Here is a 12120-nt window from a genome sequence, read left to right on the forward strand (position 1 = left end):
TAGATGTACTTTGATTTTAACGAATTGATATTTCTATGCTTTGTCTAGAAAAGTCCATTTGTTAACTGATGTATGTCTATGTAATAAGACAATATTACCATATATTGCAATAACATATATTCACATAAAGATATACACCTTGCTCAACATGTTACAAGGTGAAATGAAATTGATAGCATTTTTCTGTTATTAACATTTTGATTTGCTGTTCTTAGAAAATTTTTAGAAAAATCATCAAAGGTCCACATCAGAATCCAAAAATTATGAGGGTCTGGAAAATGAGTCTAGTTTCTTCATAATTTTTCTCATGATTTTTAATGACCTCTAACATGTGTGAATAAGTCCATAATCACAGACTGGTCTGGATTGATGCTTGAAATGATAGGCAGTTTTGTAAAAGTCACCATAAATTGTAGAAAAATCGTATGGAGATGTGCAAGTAGTCATTTTAAAGCTAAGAACTGGAGCTACTTGTAACTAAAACAGTTTTGAAAACTAAAATGTTTAGGTTGTCCAAAACAGTCCGTGAATGGAGCCCAAATTTTCTGATGAAAGCTATTAGAAAAGTTTAGTTATATTCTTGGTGTTTTAACTTGTATTCCCCCCCCCCCCCCCCCCTAAAAACTTAAGAAAACATGAAAATGTAGGGGTATGAACTCACCTTGAGTGATGTAAGTGGGTGGATGTTGAAGATGAGAAGTGTTCAACTCAAGAACACTTGAAAGATCACTTGAAGATTCAAAGATCTAACATGAATGTGATGATGTTGGTGTAAGTAATCTATGAATTTGAGTAGAAGGGAATGTAATAACCATAAGGAGAATGATGAACTTACCAAAATGAGAGAAAGTGTGAAGATCAACCCTTAAATCTCGAAATTGGAGTGGGGGAATTTGAGAGAAAAGTGATGTTTGCTACTTAGAGAGAATGAGGAAAAATGTGTGAAGTGAAGAGTGAAAGAGGGTTCTCCAGCTCTTTTTGGACGTGAATGGCTGGGAAAAGAGAGGGGTAGTGCCTTGAAGTGACTAGGAGTAATGGGGAGTACAAGGATTGGTCAAAGGAATTGGCATGGGGTGGTGGTTTGTGCCAAATATTATGGCAAGATTCACACTCCACCTCAAGATCTCTTTTAAAAGATATATATATATATATATATATATATATATATATATATATATATATATATATATATATATATTCCCATAAAAATATGCCCAAATTATGAATATTTAGGGTCTTATATGTTAAAATATGATTTCTGGAGAAAATTCCACGTTAAAATGATTAAAAACGGACTTAAAATGGAGAATTAGTCAAAAACCGGGTGAAAAAGGGTGAAATCCGAAGTCTGGGCGAGAGTGCGGTCATCAACAGCCTTGGAATCCGGAGGGGGTCTTGGTCGCGGAGGCGGATCCGAAGGAAAGAAGCTGCGGTCCGAGGGAAGTTCTGCTGCGGTGCGTGGTTGCGGCTCGCTGGCTGCGGTCGGCTTGCTGCGGCTCGCTGGCTGCGGTCGGCTTGCTGCGGCTCGCTGACTACGGTCGGCCTCCTTGGCTGCGGCTCCGGATGGCTTTTCCTGGGGCTTCGGTTCTACTCTAGACCTCGGTTCAAGAGGGACTTGGCCCCTAAGGGGAGGCTTCGGTCCCAAGGGGTCTTTTTCCAAGATTTTTCCCTTCCTTGAGCGGTTTCTTATCAAGCCAAGTACACGGATGCCCTTAAATGATCAAAATAAATCGAAAGGGGTTTTGAGAGAGATTTTGGGAGAGATTTTACAATCTTGGAGAGATTTCTCATATGGAGAGAGATTTGGGAGAGATTTCACATTCTTGGAGAGATTTCTCATACAAAGAGAGATTTGGGAGAGATTTTACAATCTTGGAGAGATTTCTCATACAAAGAGGGATTTGGGAGAGATTTTACAATCTTGGAGATATTTGGGAGAGATTCTCAATAAAGAGAGATAGAGTGAAAATGATTGAGAGAGGTTTTGTGTGTGACATTTGTGAGTGTACGGCTTCGCAACGCAAGGTCCGTAAGCCCCATTAAGCCATGTTTAAGGATCTTTCACACTCCCGATGAGTATGCAACATTGTTTATCGGTTTAGTTCATTGTTTAGCACTACGACTAAGGAAAATTAAACGCACGAATTTTTCCAAGTGACGTTTTCTCATTAAAACAGTGAGTTATACAGTAATTACATAACGTAAACCCTAATATACAAGGTTTAATTGACTTGAATGGTTTGAATCATTGACTTTGTTTGACTTTCACTTGACCCGAAATTGACTATTGTCACAGTTTCAAAGGTGCAAGCAGCAAACTTGACCTTGCTCTCCTCTGAACAGGAGCAGATTTCGAAAACCGATTCGGTTTTCTCGAACCATTGCGAGAGGGCAATGACTCCGCCAGTCCCCTTGAAAGACAATGGCTTGTAGTTCGTGAAGTCCTTATAGGAGCACTCTCTCGAGCGCACAGGAACTTCAACCTGTATAGACTGAACAGGGGTTCCTCCTCCGGTGGAACCAGATGAATGGTACCGAGCCATGGCTGTAGCCACAGCTGCAGCTACAACAACATTTAAGGTTGTAGTGTCGAACTGAGGAGTAGGTGGTTGAGGAGGTGGTATCGGTGTTTCGTTATTAAGGTTTCTCCTTGGGTTTCTGCGAGGCGGCATCTTTTACCTATAGTTTATGAAGATGAGAACATTGATAAGAAATTAATGGAAGAATTGATGTGAACGACTCATGGACCAACTCTTCATAGCCCAACAATACGATTGAATACTATACTTGAATGAAGATGGAAGCATTTGGATAATAATTTCCATTAGATTAGATATCTGTCAAAGGTACTGGGATTACCAATGTAATAAGTTCGGGAAAATGACCTAGAAATAGGTCTTACATCAACCAATATGGAAAATTTTGACAATAACTACGACCTAATTGAGACCTAACTGGTCTAAGATTTACAAGGATCGGAAATTAAACTAGGTTTGTTAGCATAAATAAGTTATATCCAAAAGAGAAGTTGATGAGAATCTGTCGGCGACGAGAACTACCAGAGTGAGTCCTGGATTCCGACAGAAGGCGTTCAATGTCCCTCACACGCCTATCAGACCTAACTTGCTGAGCTCGAAGTTCCCTGACTTCAGCTTGGGTTTCAGCGAGTTCCCTCTGGAGCATTGCATTGCTGACCTGAGCCCTTTCATGAGCGGACTCTAGTTGGCGAATGTGGGCAGTGTTAACGCCAGAATTGGCATCAACCTCCATTACTCGGTCGATAGCTGCTCGACCTTGCTCGGTGTTCCAAGCAATCCTACGAACTATAATAGGTAGGACTCTGTCAGCTGAACCTCCCTCAGTGAGGTTGTAGAAGCTTATGTCTCCATTGTAGGGAATGGGTTGACCTTGTTCCTGACTCCACCTATTCAAGTTTGTGGCCCACAGAGGTGTGGGTCCTTGAAATGTTGGACGAGGGTTTGGGTTTTGATTAGCTGGGGGCAGGTTGTTGACTTCTGGCTCTGAGTCAGAACCATTAGAAAAGCCTTCAGCTTCATGATCATCCAAAGGAATTAGGTGATCATCTTCTAGCCATCCTGCATTGCCGTGGTTGGGGAAGTACGGGTCTCCGGGGATATGGAATCCAACCATTTAATCTATGCGAGAATAGGGATAAGGAAATAATTAATAGACAAACTAACTAGATAATTATAAGATGATCTTTATCAGTTACTTCAACATTTGCGCAGTGCCTACAAGTCATATGTAACCAAGACAGGATAGACCTTCGAATAAGTTACCCTAACTCTAAGCCCACAACCAAACAAGGAACATGAAGTAAAGCAAAGATCACAGATTCTAAGTCTATGACATCCTATACACATATAACCTTAGCGTATTCACTCAACAACTATTTACATACTAATAAAGACCTTTAATTCTCAGATAAGTAATTACTGTATCACAAAATACTCCTATAGTATTTTAAGTTTAATGTTTTGTTCTATTGATCTCGTTGTAGTAGTGTTGGTAAGTTTTTAGACTTGTTGCAACCTCACAACCACAATTAGGCACATGCTAGTCGACCCTCGGATAATATAGTTGATCAGGCTATATCTTCCCATTTTTGACTATATGTCTCTAAGTCCACTTGTGCTGCCCAACAATCGTAATACTTTTGTTATGTCTTAGTGACACTGATTTTAGTATGAATGTATGTATGTATACTTGGTTAAATATTTTATTATTTAAAATTATTAACTCTTTATCAGAGTATTTTAATCCCGCTTGAATTTATAGTTCGTATATCTTTTATGGGTTGATACACCCGATTCACTAAAAACAATGCTCTGATACCAATCTGTCACACCCCCAAAACCGATGAACGGCGGAAACGTTCTGGGGTGGAGGACGTCATGTACAGTATCACAACAATGCAAAGCAGTAAACAAGCAACAACATCATCCATTGCATTAATAATATAATTGATGGGATTTGAGCATTCTAACACTTCCTAAGTGTACATGCAACCCTAATAACCTTGGATCTATGTTTGTCTAATTATCATGCTAAGTTGAATTCCAAGGTTATATTCCTATCTAGCATACATGGGGAACAATTTTAACATGAATAATAGATAGAATAACTTACCTTGTTGTTGCTTGTGTTCCTTGAAACCTTGTGAGCCTAGCACCCCAAGTGTGATGCCTCAAATGCTTCACACAACACCAAATGCTCTTGGAAAGACTCTTGAGATAACACACACTTCTCAAAATCGGCCAAGCCCTCTAGTTTCTTAGTGTAGCCGATTTTGGTGGAGAATATGCTTCTTATATAGTGTTGACACATCTAGGGTTACACCATGTAAACCCTAATGTGTCATGACTCTTCATTTCCATGACCCATGGGTTTGTAACTCCCATGGAGCATCCATGGAGCATCCTATGGGTAGAACCCAACTTGATAATCCATGGATCCTCTTAGCCCACTATACAAGATATGGATGATTTACATAATCAACCCATATATTTAATTAGTTATCCTTTGATCACTTAATTAATTCCAAATTAATTCTTTGATCAAACTAATCAAATAATATTATTAATATATTAGAACTTATAATATATTAATAATCTCCAAGTGTTATTTCTCTCATTTAGTCTATCCAATTGCATGGTGCCATGCAACCCAAATGGACCATGCCGGGTCGGGTCAAGTACAAGCCCGAAATAGTTATGGACTTAGACACCTTATCCAACAGTCTCCCACTTGGATAAGTCTAATAACTATATCTCTAGTACTTCAGGAACCGACCGGCAATCGTAGCTCTTTCAAGGTCTCTCGGAACTGAGAAGATGATGATACGCCATTTAAGATAAGTGATCATATAATCCTCTATTCTAGATATCAGCCGGACAAATACATGGAACATTGTCTTGCTTATTGTCCAGCATTTGTTTCCCGATTTCCGATTTGTTTGACATAGAACTTAATTGAACACATCAACTTAGTTCTGACCGGGCCCGGTACATGGGTCAAAAGAAAATCATCGAAGGGCCCAGATATCAGCCTCTAATCCAAGAAGGAACAGATAAACTTCGACTCATATGTTTGTTCTACCACTCATTGAATTACACACAAAAGTACGTTTTATAACATCGAGTTACCAATGCGATTTCGTACAGTCAATGCATAACCAACTTGTAAGTAACAAATCATATCTCTAGGTTTGAAGACTTATATGATATTACCGTCTCACGATCACTCGAGATAGAATTCCATGAAGTGATTCCAGTGAGCATGGGTTGAGTCCAATACTCAGAACTTATGAGCACTCATGATTGTTGTAGCCTTGTCCAAGACCTCTACAACCAAACATGACAGTCTTGATTCATATCTACTTCCAACATATGACCGACTGTGGAGGTTTGAATAATATGTTATACCAAACAAAATTATTCTGGAAGTCAAAACATGCAAAAGAAATATAGTAAACGATCAACAAGAGATAGCAACACTTTACTCATAAATAAAACTCCTTTTATTCATCATCTAATGTCAATTACACTTTACAAATTTCTGGGTTATCTAACTACTAAATCTAATATCATCCTTCAGCCCTATGCTCCGAGCATGCTGGAGATGCTTAACCCGAGTCAGTCCCTTCGTGAGGAGATCTGCTAGGTTCTCATCCGATGATACCCTCTTTGCCACGAGGTGTCCTTCTTCGATCCGATGTCTAATGAAATGGTATTTTCTGTCGATGTGTCTGGATCTCCCATGATCCCTTGGTTCCTTGGCTAAGGCAACAGCACTTTCACTATCACAGAAAATTTCCATTGGCTCTTTAATAGCTGGTACAACTCCAAGGTCTCCAATGAAGTTCTTCAGCCATATCGCCTCCTTTGCTGCTTCGCTAGCTGCAATATACTCTGATTCACAAGTAGAATCTGCCACTGTCTCTTGCTTGGAACTCTTCCAAGAAATTGCTCCTCCGTTTAGGGTAAAGACCCAGCCCGACTGAGAGCGGAAATTATCCCTATCAGTCTGGTAGCTAGCATCACTATACCCTACAACTCTCAAGTCATCACTCCCACCGAGGGTAAGAACCCAGTCCTTAGTCCTCCGTAGGTACTTGAGGATATTCTTTACCGCAGTCCAGTGTGCCTTGCCAGGGTTCGCCTGATACCTGCTAACCATGCTCAAGGCAAAAGCTACATCGGGTCGAGTACACGTCATAGCATACATGATCGATCCTACAGCCGAAGCATAAGGTGTTCGACTCATTTCTGCTATCTCAGCCTCAGTGCTAGGGCTTTGTGTCTTACTCAATCTGGTGTTACTCTGGATGGGTAACTCTCCTTTCTTGGAATCCTACATGCTGAATCTCTTCAGCACCTTATCCAAGTAGGTACTCTGACTAAGTCCAATTAGTCTTTTACTCCGATCTCTCAAGATCCTTATCCCTAAAATATAGGCAGCTTCACCAAGGTCCTTCATAGCGAAACACTTCCCAAGCCAGGACTTTACTTCTTGCAGGGTTGGAATGTAGTTTCCTATGAGTAGTATGTCATCCACATACAATACCAAAAAGCTAACTATACTCCCACTAGCCTTGACATACACACAAGATTCATCTTCACTCCTAGAAAAGCCAAATTCCTTGACCTTTTCATCAAAGCAAAGATTCCATCTGCGAGGTGCTTGCTTCAATCCATAAATGGATTTCTTAAGCTTACACACTCTATTAGGGTACTCGTTGCTGACAAAACCCTCTGGCTGACTCATGTAAACATCTTCAGCCAACTTTCCATTAAGGAAAGCGGTTTTGACATCCATCTGCCATATTTCATAATCATGAAATGCAGCTATGGCTAACAGAACCCGAATAGACTTAATCTTGGCTACCGGAGAAAAGGTCTCATCATAATCCACTCCAGGAATTTGAGAGAAGCCCTTTGCAACCAGTCTAGCCTTATAAGTGTGTACTTTACCATCCATGTCGGTCTTCTTCTTGAAAACCCATTTGCACCCTACTGTCTTACGACCTGGTACATTTTCAACCAAGTTCCAAACTTGATTGTCATACATGGATTGTATCTCGCTATCCATAGCCTCTTTCCATTTAGCAGACTCGGGGCCTGCCATGGCTTCCTTGTAGCTGTTAGGGTCATCTTGACTTACTAGTGTCCCATCACTAATAAGTGTCTCACCTTCTGCAGTAATATGGAATCCATAGTAATGCTCAGGTGCACTCCTAACTCTCGTGGAACGTCTCAGAGGTACAGATTTGTCAATTGGCTCAACAGGAGTTTCCTCCTCAAGTTGAGGGCTAGAGTTTGAAGTTCCTTCACCGCTTGATTCTTGAATTTCTTCAAGATCAATTTGCCTCCCACTGTCTCCTTGGCTTATAAACTCTCTTTCTCGAAAGACTCCTCTTCTTGCTACAAAGACCACATTGTCACTAGGTCTGTAGAAGAGGTAACCAAAGGATCGATGTGGGTAACCGATGAAAATACACCTCTCGCTTCGAGGTTCGAGCTTATCATGAGTCTCGCGTCTCACGAAAGCCTCGCAACCCCAAATCTTGATGTGGTCTAGTTTAGGTACTTTACCAGTCCACATCTCGTGAGGAGTTTTGGCAACTTTCTTTGTAGGGACTAGATTAAGAATATGGGCGGCAGTCTCTAAGGCATACCCCCAGAATGAGATTGGTAGCGTAGCTCGACTCATCATGGAACGAACCATATCTAACAAGGTTCGATTACGCCTCTCAGCCACACCATTCAACTGTGGTGTCCTGGGAGGTGTCAATTGTGAGACTATCCCACATTCCCTTAGATAGTCGAGGAACTCTGAACTAAGATACTCACCACCACGATCGGATCGAAGCATCTTAATGTTCCTGCCCAATTGATTCTCGACTTCCTGTTTAAATTCCTTAAACCTCTCGAAAGTCTCTGACTTATGCTTGATCAAGTAGACATATCCATATCTACTATAATCATCAGTAAAAGTCAAATAATAACGATTAGCATCCCTTGTGGCATGTTTGAATGGTCCACACACATCCGTGTGTATAAGGTCCAACAAACCTTCACCCCTCTCACACGAACCTGTGAAGGGTGACTTTGTCATTTTTCCAAGTAAGCATGATTCACAACTATCATCTGACTTTAGGTCAAACGACTCCAAGACTCCATCCTTTTGGAGTTGGCCTGTGCGTTTCTTGCTTATATGTCCAAGACGACAATGCCATAAAGATGCTTTATCCAAGTTATTATTAGTAGAATCAATACACAAAACATTATTTCCTAAGTTATCTACAACAGATACAGCTTCATACACACCATCACAAGGTAATGCTTTAAAATAAAGAACATTATTAAAGAAAGCATCAATAGAACCAACTTCATTATTAAATGAAAAGGTAAACCCTTGTTTGTACAAAGCATGAAAGGAAATAATATTTCTTGCCATTCCTGGCGAGTAACAACATTTATTCAAATCTAAACTGAACCCACTACTTAGCGATAAAGTATAAACTCCAATCTTGGTAACAGGTATAGCTTTCCTATTCCCCATGATCAAGTTTATCCTTCCTTGCTCCACATCCTCACTTCTTCTTAGTCCCTGCAAGTCACAACAAATATGAATACCACACCCGGTATCAAGGACCCAAGAATTAGAATGGGGTGAGTTATTAGAAATGATAGTGTAAATACCTGCATGGTTGGGTTTAACTTTCCCATCCTTCACATCTTGTTGGTATTTTGGGCAGTTCCGCTTCCAATGAGATTTTTCATGGCAATAGAAGCATTCAGCCTCTTTTGGGTCAGAAGAAGGAGTGATGAAACCTTTCTTGGTTCCACTTGAAGAAGAGCCATCAAGGGTCCGAGCCTTGGTACCCTTAGAAGAGCTCTTTCTCTTCCTCCCTCGACTTTTCCCGATTGCCAAAACCGGAGTAGAGTTTTGAGTAGGAGTGATAGCAACCGACTTCCCCTTAAGACCTGATTCTGCGGTCTTGAGAAGTCCCTGAAGTTTGCTGAGGGTGACTTCTTCCTTGTTCATGTGATATGTCATGCGGAATTGATCATAGCACGATGGTAAGGAATGCAAAATGATATCTATTGCAAGATCCTCAGGGAAGTTCACATTAAGCTTCAGCAAACGATCCACATACCTTTGCATTTTCTGCATGTGACTCATGACGGATTCCCCATCCTTCATCATGGTTGTTATCATGGAGCAGATGATTTCATACCTCTCTTGTCGTGCACTTTGATGGTATCTTTCCATCAAATCTTGGTGCATTTCATAAGGGTAGAAATCCTCATAAGACTTTTGGAGTTCCGCTGTCATCGTGGCCATCATGATGCAAGCCACTTTCGTTCGTAGCATCCCTTTCATGTGCCCGAAATTCAGCGATCTCCTGAGGAGTTGCAGTGGACTCATCAATCTCCTTAAGCTCCTTGTCAAGGACATATTCTTTGTCCTCGTAGCGGGTAATCATCCTGATGTTTCTGATCCACTCATTGAAGTTGGATCCATCAAAGGTGACTTTCCCACACAAGTTCATAAGGGTAAAGGAGCCATTAGGATTAGAGCCAGAAGCATTGTTGAAAGACATCTGAAGAAAAGAGAACAATATTAGTTTAGATATAAGAGAGTCCTTAATAAAACACCCAAATGTAATATTAAGGCTAGGATCCAATCACAATATAATGTAAATTAGAAGAGGTATGCCGTAATCTAAGCTATATCATATTTGAAAGGTAGGTGAATGACAATTCACCAATTTCCACCACGAAAACCGCAATATTTTAGTATTAGGTTTTTGAATGGTTCTTAGAAATTCCTAGATTCTTTGAGATTCAATGAACTTTTTCAAAGGCATGTTTCAATCTCGAGTGTGCCCTCCAAGTTTTGTGACTGGGATACCGAGGATCACAAAACGAGGTGTGAAGTAACCATGCAAATCACTTGGTACCCTTAAAGTTTATCACTCAATCGATGTGCTGGTTAACCACACACGCTCCATCGATACTATAATAAACCCTAAGTCACCCTTTACCTACCTTGTTAAGTCCAAGTTAGTGTGCTGGTTAACCACACACGCTCCACCAACGACTTAATCAAAGTGTAAAGTGTAATTTCATGGAATAGCACCTTATTCACATTTTCCCTAAAGTAACTAAGATTGGGAATTTAATAAAACATTTAGTTACTTTATAATATTCATCATACTTTGAATGAGAATTAATAAGTCCTTGTCTTACCCGTTCGGCTAACGACCCTCCACCGATCAAGCAAGCGGTGGGTGAGAGTGGACACCCATTAAGTCACCATTTTATAGGCAACAACCTTATACCCACCTTATAGACCGGCTTCGTGAATGAGGCGTACTAGCGGTAAGACGACTTTGTTCTTATACATATATATATAATTATTAAATCATAATAACATAAGTATAAGGGTTGAATTTTAACTTTTAAAATTCTAGGGGTTGGAACTAAAGTTTTAACTTAACTTTACTTGTTCCAAAACTTGAGGGCAAGTTTTGTAAACTTTCAAAACTTTTCATTTCTTGTAACTTATGAGTTTAATAGAGTAATAAAATGAGGACTTTTCATTTTCCTAACTCTTGAGTTCTTTTAATGGTTCTTAAATCCAAGAGACTTTTGGTTTTCCATAACTTGAGGACAAGTTATGGACTCCATTAAAACACATTATGATCATGAATTAATCTACCACATAGGTTACAAAAAATTCATATGATCATCTAAACATCATAAGAACAAGAATATGAATATGAACACTTTCAAGAATCAAAATCACATTTAATCTTTGTAATTTTGATAACTAGTTGTTGTAAATGAGTTAGAGAAGACATTACACCTTCTAAAATAAGTTTTCAAGTACCAAAACATTTTAGGGTAATGATTCTAATCCATTTCCAGCAACTCAAGTCGAAATTCTGCACTCTGTCGACCCTACTCGCCGAGTGCATAAACCTACTCGCCGAGTAGGTTGAAGATACACATGAACTTGACGAGTCCTCCCCATGGACTCGCCGAGTCCATCAGTCAGACAGCAGAATTTTCGACTTTCTTCAACTTTTAAGCACAAATAACAAACAAACAAGCCTAGGCTCTAATACCACTGATGGGATTTGAGCATTCTAACACTTCCTAAGTGTACATGCAACCCTAATAACCTTGGATCTATGTTTGTCTAATTATCATGCTAAGTTGAATTCCAAGGTTATATTCCTATCTAGCATACATGGGGAACAATTTTAACATGAATAATAGATAGAATAACTTACCTTGTTGTTGCTTGTGTTCCTTGAAACCTTGTGAGCCTAGCACCCCAAGTGTGATGCCTCAAATGCTTCACACAACACCAAATGCTCTTGGAAAGACTCTTGAGATAACACACACTTCTCAAAATCGGCCAAGCCCTCTAGTTTCTTAGTGTAGCCGATTTTGGTGGAGAATATGCTTCTTATATAGTGTTGACACATCTAGGGTTACACCATGTAAACCCTAATGTGTCATGACTCTTCATTTCCATGACCCATGGGTTTGTAACTACCATGGAGCATCCTATGGGTAGAAC

The sequence above is a fragment of the Lactuca sativa genome, chromosome 1 (genome assembly GCF_002870075.4).
Source record: "Lactuca sativa cultivar Salinas chromosome 1, Lsat_Salinas_v11, whole genome shotgun sequence".
In the NCBI taxonomy this organism is placed as follows: Eukaryota; Viridiplantae; Streptophyta; class Magnoliopsida; order Asterales; family Asteraceae; genus Lactuca; species Lactuca sativa.